The 12,267-nt window shown below is 47.3% G+C and overlaps 1 protein-coding gene and 2 pseudogenes across 1 annotated transcript in view; 2 read left to right on the top strand and 1 right to left on the bottom strand.

Annotated features, from left to right (window-relative positions):
- The window catches only part of FSTL4 (follistatin like 4), a 336,185-nt gene that overhangs the window by 173,561 nt on the left and 150,357 nt on the right, over window positions 1-12,267 (bottom strand). The gene's annotated exons all lie outside the window — the stretch shown is intronic.
- Window positions 390-481, top strand: LOC126028824 (uncharacterized; annotated as a pseudogene).
- On the top strand, window positions 586-731 carry LOC126028815 (uncharacterized; annotated as a pseudogene).

Genomic DNA, 12,267 nt, shown 5'->3' with positions numbered 1-12,267 from the left:
ATGAAGAAAGATGAAAAGGGGGAAAGGAGAGAGAGAGAGAGAGAGAGAGAGAGAGAGAGAGAGAGAGAGAGAGAGAGAGAGAGTCTCTGAGGGCTAGGTGGGGTACCGGGGAAGGAGGGGTGGGGGTCTGTGGCAATGGAGTCCAGAGGCAACAGCTGGAGGTGTAGGAGGAGATGATAGTGGTGACCAAGATAGTGGGAGTGGTTAGAGTTTGAAGTTATTTTCTTTCCCTATGAGACTAAATCCACAACAATGATGCATTTCGGAGGTCAAGAGTTCCCACACTGGGGTGGAGAGGAAGGACACTTGGGATAGTGGTCATGGGAATGTTGCACTGGTGAAGGATTTTATATATATTAAATAAAAATAAAAGAAAAAAGAAAAGATAAGGCCTCCCAATTCTTACCACAGGCTGTGTTCTTTACACTGACTGTATAGAAAAAGGAGGTACAGGGGCCGGGCGGTGGCGCTAAAGGTAAGGTGCCTGCCTTGCCTGCGCTAGCCTTGGGCGGACCACGGTTCGATCCCCCGGTGTCCCATATGGTCCCCCAAGCCAGGAGCAACTTCTGAGCACATAGCCAGGAGTAACCCCTGAGCGTTACCGGGTGTGGCCCAAAAACCAAAAAAAAAAAAAAAAAAAAAAAAAGAAAAAGGAGGTACAGTAAATACACCCCATATACACTTCAACCCAGGCCCTTTGCCTGGTCTGTATTGTGAATTGGGAGACAAAAAAAAAGAGGTCCCACACTGGGCAGGATGAAGAGCTATGAGTGAGCATTGGCCTTGAAGACTGATGGAACATTGGAACATGCCATAGACCCAAAATGAGTATGCATGTGTGGTGCTACTGAGGTCAGGTGGGGAAGGAACATCGCTGGGGTCAGGCATGCCACTGGTTGGGGGGATGGACAAAGACCTCCTCCCTTCCCCTTACAGAAACAGCATCAAGGCTAGAGGTCACTAATTTTGTGACCCCATCAAAAGGAGTGTCTGTACCCAAGATTTCAGGGAGGCAACCCAGATCTGTGTTAAGACGCAGCACTGAAACATTCTGCAGTTCAAAAAGTCAGTGCAGACAGGGGCACAGTAATGACTTACAGTTTGGGGAGGAGGGTGATATGTGGGGAGAGCTTTGGGGTCAGGTCAGGAATCTAATCTAAGAGTCATATTGAGATGATGAAAATATACTCCTGGATTGACTGACAATTTGGGAAGCACTCAAAGAGCTTGAGAAATAGACATATGCACAGGATTATTTTGGAACCAGGGAGGAAAAGAGATTTTTGCCCAACACATCAGAGACAAGAAAATAACGCATTCCAAAGAACTGCTTTTCCAGCTGTCACTTGGGTCATGCTACCATCCAGGTGCACCCAAGCCTTCCTCAGTCCCTTGGACTCTGTCCCCTATGACCATGTGGCCATCATGTTTAGCAGACGCAGGGCTCTCCATCAGGAATTCCTACAACTGAGAGGAACACATGGGCTTTGAGGTTGAATAATCTTGTCTCCACTCTGGGAAGCAGAGGGGAGCAGCCTTCAGGGACCCAGGAAATGATTGACCCTTCCTAGCAAAAATGTGCCTGTGAATTAAGCCTGCAGAAATGAAAGGCCCTTGAAGGAGCAAAATTTTTCATCTGTATCCATGGATTTAGGCCTGTGGGTGCCCCTCTGCCTGGTGAATTTGATAGGTAAGATGTATGGGCTGACATTTATTGAGCATTAACTATGTTCCAGAAAAGCTTAATGTAGGTTTTCTTCATGGCTGATTCTGTTAACAATGTCTAAAAACACTTTACGCCACCATTTTTTGGTTTGTGCATATTTTTAACAGCAGAATTTAATTATGACAACAACAACAACAACAAAACACAAAACACAAAACTTTATTTTTTAATTTAATTTCAGAATTTAAGGAATTCTATTATTATTTATTTTTTTAAATAATATCTTTATTTCAACACCATGATTACAAGCATAATTATAGTTGGGTTCCAGTCATAAACAGAACACCCCCCTTCACCAGTTCAACATTCCCACTACCAATGCCCCAATCTTCCCCCACTCCCCTGCCTGTATTTGAGACAGGAATTTTGTTTTGCTTTGTTTTGGGGCCACACCCAGTGATGCTCAGGGGTTACTCCTGGCTATAGTGCTCAGAAGTCACTCCTGGCTTGGGGGACCATATGGGAAGCTGGGGGATTGAACCTCGGTCCGTCCTAGGCTAGCGCTGGCAAGGCAGACACCTTACCTCTAGTGCTACCGTGCTGGCCCTGAGACAGGAATTCTACTTCTCTCACTTACTACCATTGTTATGATGGTTGTCAGTGTAGTTTTTTCTCTAACTGCACTCACTACTCTTTGTGGTGAGCTTCATATTGTGAGCCAGTCCTTCAGGTCCTCACCTCTATTGTCTCTGGGCATTATCACAATGATGTCTTTTATTTTTCTTAAAACCAATAGATGACTGAGAATATTCTGAAAACACAAAACTTTAGCTAAAGCTTAAGATTGCCCCTAGAGGCTGTTCTCCAGACCTGGTATGTCCTGATCTAGTCTATGCAGGAGCCTAAGAACAAGGCCACGAAAGCCCAAACTGGGAGCTTCTGGCAGGCAAAGCTGTTCAACAGCTATTTGAAGAAACCTCTGTCTCCTCTCTGAAAAGAGAAGTTCTCTAACTTCAGATTCAAGCATGCACTAACTTTGCCCCCCCCCCCATTTTTCTGTTCACTCACCCTCTGCTCCCTCATAGCTGAGCTTCTGGGTTCTGAGGATATAGCAGGGACTCAAGACAGGTCTGGGCCTTTCCTGAAGCCCCAATGCTGTTCTTGGTGGCTGCATGCTGGGGTGATCTCTGTATGCCCCACACCCTGTAACGGGTGGTGGAACGCCCTTAGGGCCTCCTCCACTTGCCCAACCATCCATCCCTGTAAAGGGACAAGACCATCAAGACAAGAACACAGAGGGCTCATTGCCCACTGAAATGCTCTGATGTCAGTTTTCATGTATCCCCAGGAAGCCAAATTGAAAGGACCCTATCTCATCCACACTTCGGTGGGGTCTCCTGTGGCCCCATTACACCGGGCAGAGCTGGGCCTGCAAGGAAGAGCAAAGCCATGTAAAAGGGTCTTGTTTGGTGAACTGGAGGTGAGGTGGGGAGGTGCATACAGGAATGACATGAGTAGGTTTCACTCTTCTGCTCCATGTGCTGAGGACTCCCTGGTAGGGCTTTTGCTTCCTCTATCTAGGGGGTGGAGTAAAACTATTACCAAATCTCTGGAGCCTTCAGCTTCCTGAGGCCCATGGCATCTAAGACAACAGAGTTTCCAAAGAGAGCTCCTGAAGGTCTAAGGTATTCTAGGAGTCTGGGTATGTCAGAGAGGTGCCCCCCACCCTGCCCCAAGTATTGTGCAACTACAGACTCAATGTCAGCAAGTCTAAGAAGTCTGTGTCCATGTATGTGTTCATACATGGATAAATAGCACTCCCCAGGCTCCCTAATTGGACACTGTTCTGATCATTAGAAAGAGATGAACGATTCTGATTATCTGGAACACAGTTCTCAGGCCAATTAGTAGCTGCAGACGCTGAGAGGGTCAAGGTGATGGATACTGGCTCTGGGCTTTCTGGTAGGGTAGGGTGGGTTAGTGAGCAGCCAGGAATGGTAGCAAGTAGCAGTAGGTCTGAGCATGTTGATGGCTGTCACCATCAACAGGAGGGCTGCAAACACATGTTTGCTTTGTGTTGGAGCCACACACAGTGGTGCTCAGGGCTTATTGCTGGCTCTATGCTCAAGGATCACTCTTAGGTACCAGGCATTGAACCTGAGGTTGGCCTTATGCAAAGCAAGCAATTTAGATACTGTATCATTTCTCAAGCCCCATGTTTAGCTTTAACAAGATCTTGATGATCTTCTGTGTCCCTTCTCTAGCTGTATTAACAATACAACATAAGATCTCAAAATCAGGCTGCAGCAAGTCCTGCCAAAGTCAGCCTGAAGCCAAGCTGTTGGGTTCAAAGAAAACCTCTCGGCCTCAAGTGTCCTGCTTACATCCTCAGGGTCAGACTCTTCAATGTTCAAATGTCCAAGGGACTTCCACACTGAATGAATCTGAGAAGACCCCAATTTTCCTTTTCTTGACAAAGGCACATTCAGTCATTTCCACTGGCTTTTCCAGGCTCTGTTCATCAGAACGAGCCCTGGAGGTATTTGGGGAACTGTATACAGTGCTAGAGACTGGCTGGGCAACTGACTATATAAAACAAGTACCTTATCTCCATCTCTTCAGGCCCCAAAGTCCCCTTTTCCTGGAGAAAATCTGCTGATCTGCAGAGGATCTCCATGGTGCTGCTTAGGGCGAGTCTGGAGGCCCTGGGTTTCAGTCCTAGCTGGGTGTCCACACAGCAACCTCACAGCCTGGCTGCACCTCTACTTTTAAGGAAGGAGCAAAGCAACAGTTCGGCTTCTCTGCCTAAAGACAAGGAGCAGCAGGTCAAGGAGGGGCCAGGCCTCTGAAGGTGCTTGGTGCTCACAGGTCTCCATGTTGACCAACTTCTGCATCTATATGCTGCTCTCCGGGAATGAACCCCAAGCCCGCTGTGGAGGGGCTCAGACAGGTGTGCCCTACCTTCCCAGACCTTCATTCCCACCTCCCCATGCAGAGCTCCCACCTAAGCCAGACCCAACTAGACTCTAAATATGTCTTGAATGTGTGTATGAGTGGGGAGGGCAATGGGGGAACCATTTGTCAGTATTTCTGTCAGCAAGTACCTTGAAGAGGTTTGGAATCCACCCATAGACTCCTCAACATGTGCTCTTATTCTGACACAGCAGTTGGGGCTATATCTGGGAAAGTGTCTGAGATATGGCAGCAGAGCTGATCCTACAGACTAAACCCAGCCAATTTGTGTCACTTGGTGCAGTGGGGCCTTAGCAGGCCCAGGCTGGCCTACATGAGGCATAGCCCAGCTGGTAAGGCCTGCTGCTGGGAGTGTCCACTTCAGGCACCAGATCAGTGTGGGGCTGAGTTTGCTGAGACCAGGTGCATAGGCTCTTGGAATCTTCCAGAGGACATACCTGGACTGATGATGTACACAGAGGGTGAGAGGGAGAGAGCATGAGGCGGCTATTTCTGGGACCCTCTAACCCTGATGTTACCTGCTGTGAGGGACCTGTGATAATGGACAGGCCCTGAATAGGAATGAGGAACTTTCAGGAGAAGGACCTTCGTATCCCTGTCCTGAAAGAGAAAAGGATTAGGATTGGGGGAGATACTCATTCCAGGTCATAATGTACACAGTGAGGCCTAAACATACTCACATGTGTGACTTGTGCTGAGCAGTGCCGAAGGGTCTTGCCCTGACAGAGGTGGCAGTTCTGAGTGAGAGCAGTTGCATACACAGCCCCACCTCTGCCTACTAGGTCTCAGACTCCAGAAGACTCCCTGAAATCTAACCTTAATCTGACTTTTAGGATCTAAGTGTTCAGCTCAGGTGCCTCCTGCCATGTAGGCAAGTCAACTGGTAAAAGTGCTTAAGCTCACTCCAAGCTGTCTCTGCAGTCTCAGCTGCAGCTCAGAAACCACCATCTCTGTCTCTCTGTCTCTGTCTCTCTGTCCCTCTCTCTTTCTCTCTCCCTCCCTTCCTTCCCTCCTCTTCACCCCTCCCTCTCTGCCTTTCTCTCTTCTTTTCCTTGGAAGTGGCTCTGAAGGTGACCACACATGCTGGGGAGGAACTCAACTGGAAAGCTATGCTGGGAGAATGCAACATCTCTCAAGGGGCCTTCTACCCTGAGGCCTGGATGTGTTCTAGAGATTTTCCCCCCTAGGTGGCCCCATGACTAGGATCCTAAGCCCATCTCCTGGAGTGTCACTATGTCATGAGGTTGTCTCCTTCTTCCCAGCAGAAAGACCAGAGATATGAAATGCAGGTGCCCAGGCTCTGTGCCAATACCCTGTAGAGCTTGTTTCATCATCACAAATCTCTTAGGGATGTTTCTAGCATATGTGTCCCTCAGGCAGAGGCAGGGTCTCAGCCCGTGTGCCCCTGGACCAACTAGCACCAGGGGATGATGGGAAGAACTATCCTATATACAGTTCCCATGACAGCTGGGCTCTGAGGAGGGCTGAGTCCCAGCTCACTTATGTCTCAGAAACAGCTGTGCTGAGTTAGATGGTCCTGTCAGTACAGATTTCTAGGCTCCTAAACACTACGTGTCAGACCATTGGGTTCACTGGATTGTGGGTTCTGTGCCCGCTAGGCTGTTGAAGGGAAGTCAGGGATGTTGAGAAATCTAGTCCCTGGGCATATAAGTGACCTTATTCTTGGCAGAAGGTGACTATCCCGGAGGGAAGACCCAGATTCCATCTGTATACTCCACCCAGCAGTAACTCAATTAGAACGAATCCCCTCGCTCCACTTACAGGTTAATTGGGAGAGCACTAGAGTTCACACATTCTTGCTTTCAGATCTCTGATTACTGATGAATGGCACATCATTGCTTACAGACACTTGCTGCATACACCAGCCTTTGAGACGTGTGTGGTAAAGAAATGCCTGTCATTAGGAATTGAGGAAGACTGGACAAACACGAGCTCTACACAGCCCTTGGAAGATGCCAGAAGCAGGTGCAATTCTTTTTCCAGGCAACTTCCAAACCCAGGCATGAAGCTGCTTGGATGTGAATGTAAGTAGGAAGTGAGATTTTTTTGCACTAGGAGCAAACTTTACAAGAGAAAAACCACTGGGGAAAAAGCAATTGAGTTAATTGTCTTTGTTGCACCTGCTGTTTGCTTGTCTGTGGAGTCAGACATTCTTCTTCTGTAGCCTAGTCTTGTTCCAGCCACGGGGGTCCAGTGGAGGGGAGGCACGTTGCTTTCAATACATGCTTTGACATCTGCCAGGGGCTGAGCATAATGGGAAAGTGGCATTTGCAAAGGTTTCAGGGAGTGGCCCTGGGACAGTGATGTTTGTTTCCATAGAGATGAAGACAGTCTCAAGTTCATCGTTGTCTTCTCAGCAGGAACAGTGAGAGGAAAGGGCAAGTCACAGACCTCACAAGTTTGGTTCTAGAGGTGCATTCACAAAGTAGCCAAAGCAGCAGGGACAATTGTCCGGGCAAGCCTTAGCTCACCGCATGTGCCACTTCAGTCCCATTCATATCTAAATCTTACTGTATGAAACAAAAGAGTAAATATGGCTGTCCAAGAGAGTGAGTCTTCTTCCTTCCTTCCTTCCTTCCTTCCTTCCTTCCTTCCTTCCTTCCTTCCTTCCTTCCTTCCTTCCTTCCTTCCTTCCTTCCTTCCTTCCTTCCTTCCCTCCTTCCTCCCTCCCTCCGTCCCTCCTTCCTTCCTTCCTTCCTTCCTTCCGTCCTTCCTTCCTTCCTTCCTTCCTTCCTCCTTCCTCCTTCCTTCCCCTTCCTTCCTTCTTTCCCCTTCCTTACTCCCTTCTTCCCTTCCTCCCTCCCTCCCTTCCTTCCTCCTTCCTCCCTCCCTCCTTCCTTCCTTCCTTCCTTCCTTCCTTCCTTCCTTCCTTCCTTCCTTCCTTCCTTCCTTTCCCTTCCTTCCTTCCCTCCTTCCTTCCTTCCTTCCCTCCTTCCTTTCTTCCTTCCTTCCTCCTTACTTTCATCCTCTCTTCCTTCCTTCCTTCCTCCTTCCTTCCCCTTTCTTCCTTCTTTCCCCTTCCTTACTCCCTTCTTCCCTTCCTCCCTCCCTCCCTTCCTTCCTCCTTCCTTCCTCCCTCCTTCCTTCTTTCCTTCCTTCCTTCTTTTCTTCCTTCCTTCCTCCCTTATTTCCTTCTTCCTCCCTTCTTTCCTTCCTTCTTTCCTCCCTCCTTCCTTCCTTATTTCCTTCCTTCCTTCCTTCCTTATTTCCCTCCTTCCTCCCTCCCTCCCTCCTTCCTTATTTCCCTCCTTCCTTATTTCCCTCCTTCCTTCCTTATTTCCCTCCTTTCTTCCTTATTTCCCTCCCTCCCTCCCTCCCTCCCTCCCTCCCTCCTTCCTTCCTTCCTTCCTTCCTTCCTTCCTTCCTTCCTTCCTTCCTTCCTTCCTTCCTTCCTTCCTTCCTTCCTTCCTCCTTACTTCCATCCTCTCTTCCATCCCCACTACTCTGATAATCTAGATTCCTATTGACCAAGGCTATACCCAATGTGTGAGAAACATACCCCATTGGTCTTGCTTGCTTTTGGCTTTGCAGAATTCTAGAGGGTAGTCAGCAAAGTCTCCTGAAAGGGCCCTATGGAAAGGGAAAAAACTCCTGGTAATGACAGAGTCCCCAGCATACACTGAAGGCCCATGATGACTGCCAAATGCTGGGGAATAATAGTAGTATCCTACATAATCTGAATTAACTGCTGATCTCATGGAACCCAGCAGCAATCTCATTTTTTTTTTTCAAGTCAGCCCAGGCATCTCTCAAGAAATGTAACAGGCATAGTAAAGATGGTCACATTTCTCCCTGGTGCCTCTGAGAGCACATGGTTGTCCTCCCTGGTACTAAGGCTGGCTACAGTGACTCACAATAATAGAATGTGACAATTTAGCAGGGTGAGGACATCTGTATCCTTCACTGGGACATCTTGGAGAAGCTTTTTTTGTTTTTGGGCCACACCAGGTGACACTTAGGGGTTACTCTTGGCTATGTGCTCAGAAATCTCTCCTGGCTTGGGGGACCATATGGGATGCCAGGGGATTGAACTGTGGTCCGTCCTAGGTCAGCCACGTGCAAGGCAAACGCCTTATTGCTGCACCACTGCTCTGGCCCCATCTTGGAGAAATTTTGATATTACTCAGGCTGGACTTTTTCAAGGAAGATGATGTGTAAATGCCCTAAGACCACATGGTGAGTGTGAGTCAGGAGTCCTGCTAAGTTAGTCCTCTAGTGGACTGTATGGGGTAAAAGACACATGTCATTGGCCAGGACCCTCAATTTTGGATTTTCCAGGGCTGAGAACACCAAGTAACTCCTTTTAGGACAAGCCCTGTCTACTTTATGAATCATACAATAGTTGCTTTTTAGCTAGATTTTGGGATAATATGTAACATATTTGTCTACCATAGTACTGGTCAGCCTGAGAAAACACATACAGACAGAGCAGAGTCTTTGCTATTTTCAGTAATAAAATAGAAATGGCATTCACAGAGTTCCACTATGTGTAAGACACATAGCAACATTTTCCATACAGTGACCACATGTCTGTACAATCCCCACAAATACCCAAGGATAGAGGTCAACCCTCCGTACACTGTTCCAAGCACAGATGACTGACCTCAGGTGAGGGCTACACACTGACTCACTCAACATAGGAGTGACAGTTCTCCCCCGTAGAACTCAACTTCAATGAGCTGAGCAGAAGTCATGACCTGTTTTGAACCAGCTGAGGAAACAGAGAGTCGGGGAGAGGCTATTATTTGTTCCAAGTACTTCTTGGTTAGTGAAGGAGACCATTTAAATCCAGGCATGACAATCCCCAAGCCCTTGGTTTCTTTGTGCCTTAGACTTTTCTAAACCTAGAGAATCTGATTAAGAGGTAGAGGGCCATATCTCTGCTTCTCCACAGAATGAGGAGCAGATGATTCCCCTGCAAAGAAGACCCAATTGTCGACTAGATTAGGGTCCCACAAGATCTTACTTGCAGCACCTTACTTCTCAGGTTCTCCTGTACAAATCACCCTAGGTGGGAAACACTGTGAAGACGAACATGTCATCTCAGTGCAGTAATTGCTGAGCTGGTGAAGCCTCACAGCATGCTTAAGTGTCTGCCATCTGCATGAGATGTTTTAGGTACCACAGAGTCAACAGAGACCAGCACAAGCAGCAATGCAGAGAACTGTCTATGTGACAGTCTTCTATGCAAAGGGAAAGGAAGGCTAGAGAAGTGGGTGGCTGGCGAGATCCGTTTACTAGCTAAGTGCTGTTTCCATACAGTATCCTGGGGTGGCACCTGATTCAAACTAATGCCAAAGCAACAGGACACCTTTGAGGCCTTTGGGGGTTCTGTAGAGTTAAAATCCTGAACACCAAACCCAGTTCTTTCAACCATTTTCTCAGGTTCCATGGCAAGTGATCACAGCCCATTCTTGTGCTGAGAGCAGGGCTGAGGATCTGTATACTCTATCTCAGATCTCCCAGGCTGGCACATAAAGAGATTCTCAGTGTTTTGAAGCAAAAAATAAAACCAACACAAAACAATAAGAGCAAATCACTGATCTGCCCTAAGTGAGGCAGAGCTGAGAGGTAGCATGTTTAAAAGTGGAGCTCATTGAAATTCACCAAAACCTGGGCCAATTCCCTAGAGGCCTGCAGCAGTCTAATCGTGCTATTTGTTTCTGCAGCGGGGGACACGGCAAATCCATTCCACCTGCCCACCCATATTAGCGTCATTCTCTGATCTGGGAGGTTAGCGAGGGCAACGGGTGAGGGCGGGCCACTTCTACAAACCTGTGGATTTCCCCAAGGTTCGTGTTTTATTTTGTTGGAGAATGGGTGGTCAAAGTTGCCTGTCAAGATCTAAGTTTTTCAGTTTTGCTGAAACATGGTCGGTTGCATTTTTTAGCTTCTGCAGTGAGTATTTGTGGCTGCATATGGCAGGGTGCTGAATGCAGAGCAGCTGTGATGGACTTTAATTCAGCGGGGTGGGGTGGGGGCAGTTTAGATCAGTGGTTTGCAACCCTGATCATCCATTTAGACACCACACAAAGACACAGAATCACACACATGAAAAAAAACAGGCCATCCGAGTGCTTTGTGGAGAACTGATGTGTGTGAGCCTCATCAAAAGGCCTTCTGGAGGCGGTGATACTTAGGATGAGGCCTGAAAAGAAGGAATTGGCTCTTGGAAGTGTGAGGAAGACTTCCTGAGGCAGAAGGGATAGAGAAAGAAGAGGTGGAGGCCAGGGAGGGGTTCTGGAAGAGATAAAAAAGGAACTTAAGCCTGTGGGAGCAGAACATGGAGAAAGAATCTGTCCAACAGGCAGGTAGGGTCTTCTAGGGCACCAGGGAAGAGGCACTTGGATTTTATTCCACGTGTGATGGGAAATCTGGGGCTGGGTTTAATGGGAGTAATGGCTTGGCTGACACATGGGGAGAGGTCTCCTTTGCTGAGTGAGGAGATAAGCCCATAACAGGGCCAAGAGAGATGATAGGAGACCCCTAAAGGCATCCAGGTGATGGTGGTGATAGTGGTGGTTAGGCATTGGGGTTTAGGTGGAGTGAAGAAGACCACACTGTAGGTGCAGATTTGGTGCAGGGTGCAGAGTGTGGGGTGGTGGATGAGTTGAGGAGATGTAGGAAATGGTTATGAAATAAATGGAATGCTTCTTGGAGAGAATGACTCCACATTTTCCTAGCTCTCCCCTCATCTTTTCCAGTTACATAAACATACATATGTATTTTATGAAGTTGGAATCCGGATGTAGCTTTATACCACGCTTTCTTTCCACTTAACTTTTTTTTTTCCTGTGACTGTTTCCACAAACCATCATTTTTAATGGCTGAATAATCTCTCCAGCTACAGGGTTCTAGCATTGTTCCTTGAACCAATCACTGCTTGAGGTCTGAGTTGTTTCCAATGTTTCAGCCACTATAAACAAGGCTACAGCAAACATCCTGCACACAAATCTTTATATAATATCTGGGATTGTCTCACCATTCATGATAAATTACCCAAAGTGGAACTGTGAATCAAAGGCATATTTAATTAAAATGTTAAAGATATTTTGGTTTTCAGACCATACTTGTTGATGCTCTGGGCTTACTCCTGGCTCTGCACTCAGTGATCACTCCTGGCAATGATTAGAATACCATATGGGTTGACAGGAGTTGAATCTAGGTTGGCCATGTACAAGGAAATTTTCTCCCCACTATATTATCTCTGCTCCCTCAAAGGCATTTTTAAACAGAGTGACTGACACATAGCACGGCCTCATGGCTGTGGGAGAAGAGTTCTTGGTTTATATTACAGTTGGGTATATTTAGTTTCCAACTCACCTTACCTACCTAAAACTGAATATTGTCATTAAAAATGGGCAATGGGACAGCCACCAACTATATATGTGACTAATGTGCTTCCACTTCTCTGAGGTGAATCAGCTGAAACCAGTTTCTAATTTCCAATGAGTTGCTGCAGTATTTCCAGTGGATGACAATGTGAGTATCATATAAGAACCCCTCGGGTGGGGCTGATACAGCAAGTAGGGGCACTTGCCTTGTAATAGCCAACCCAGGTTCAATCCCTAACATCCCTTATGGTTCCCTGAGTACCACTCGAAGTA

The sequence above is a fragment of the Suncus etruscus genome, chromosome 14, assembly GCF_024139225.1.
Source record: "Suncus etruscus isolate mSunEtr1 chromosome 14, mSunEtr1.pri.cur, whole genome shotgun sequence".
In the NCBI taxonomy this organism is placed as follows: domain Eukaryota; kingdom Metazoa; phylum Chordata; class Mammalia; order Eulipotyphla; family Soricidae; genus Suncus; species Suncus etruscus.
This window is presented reverse-complemented; position numbering and strand designations above follow the sequence as displayed.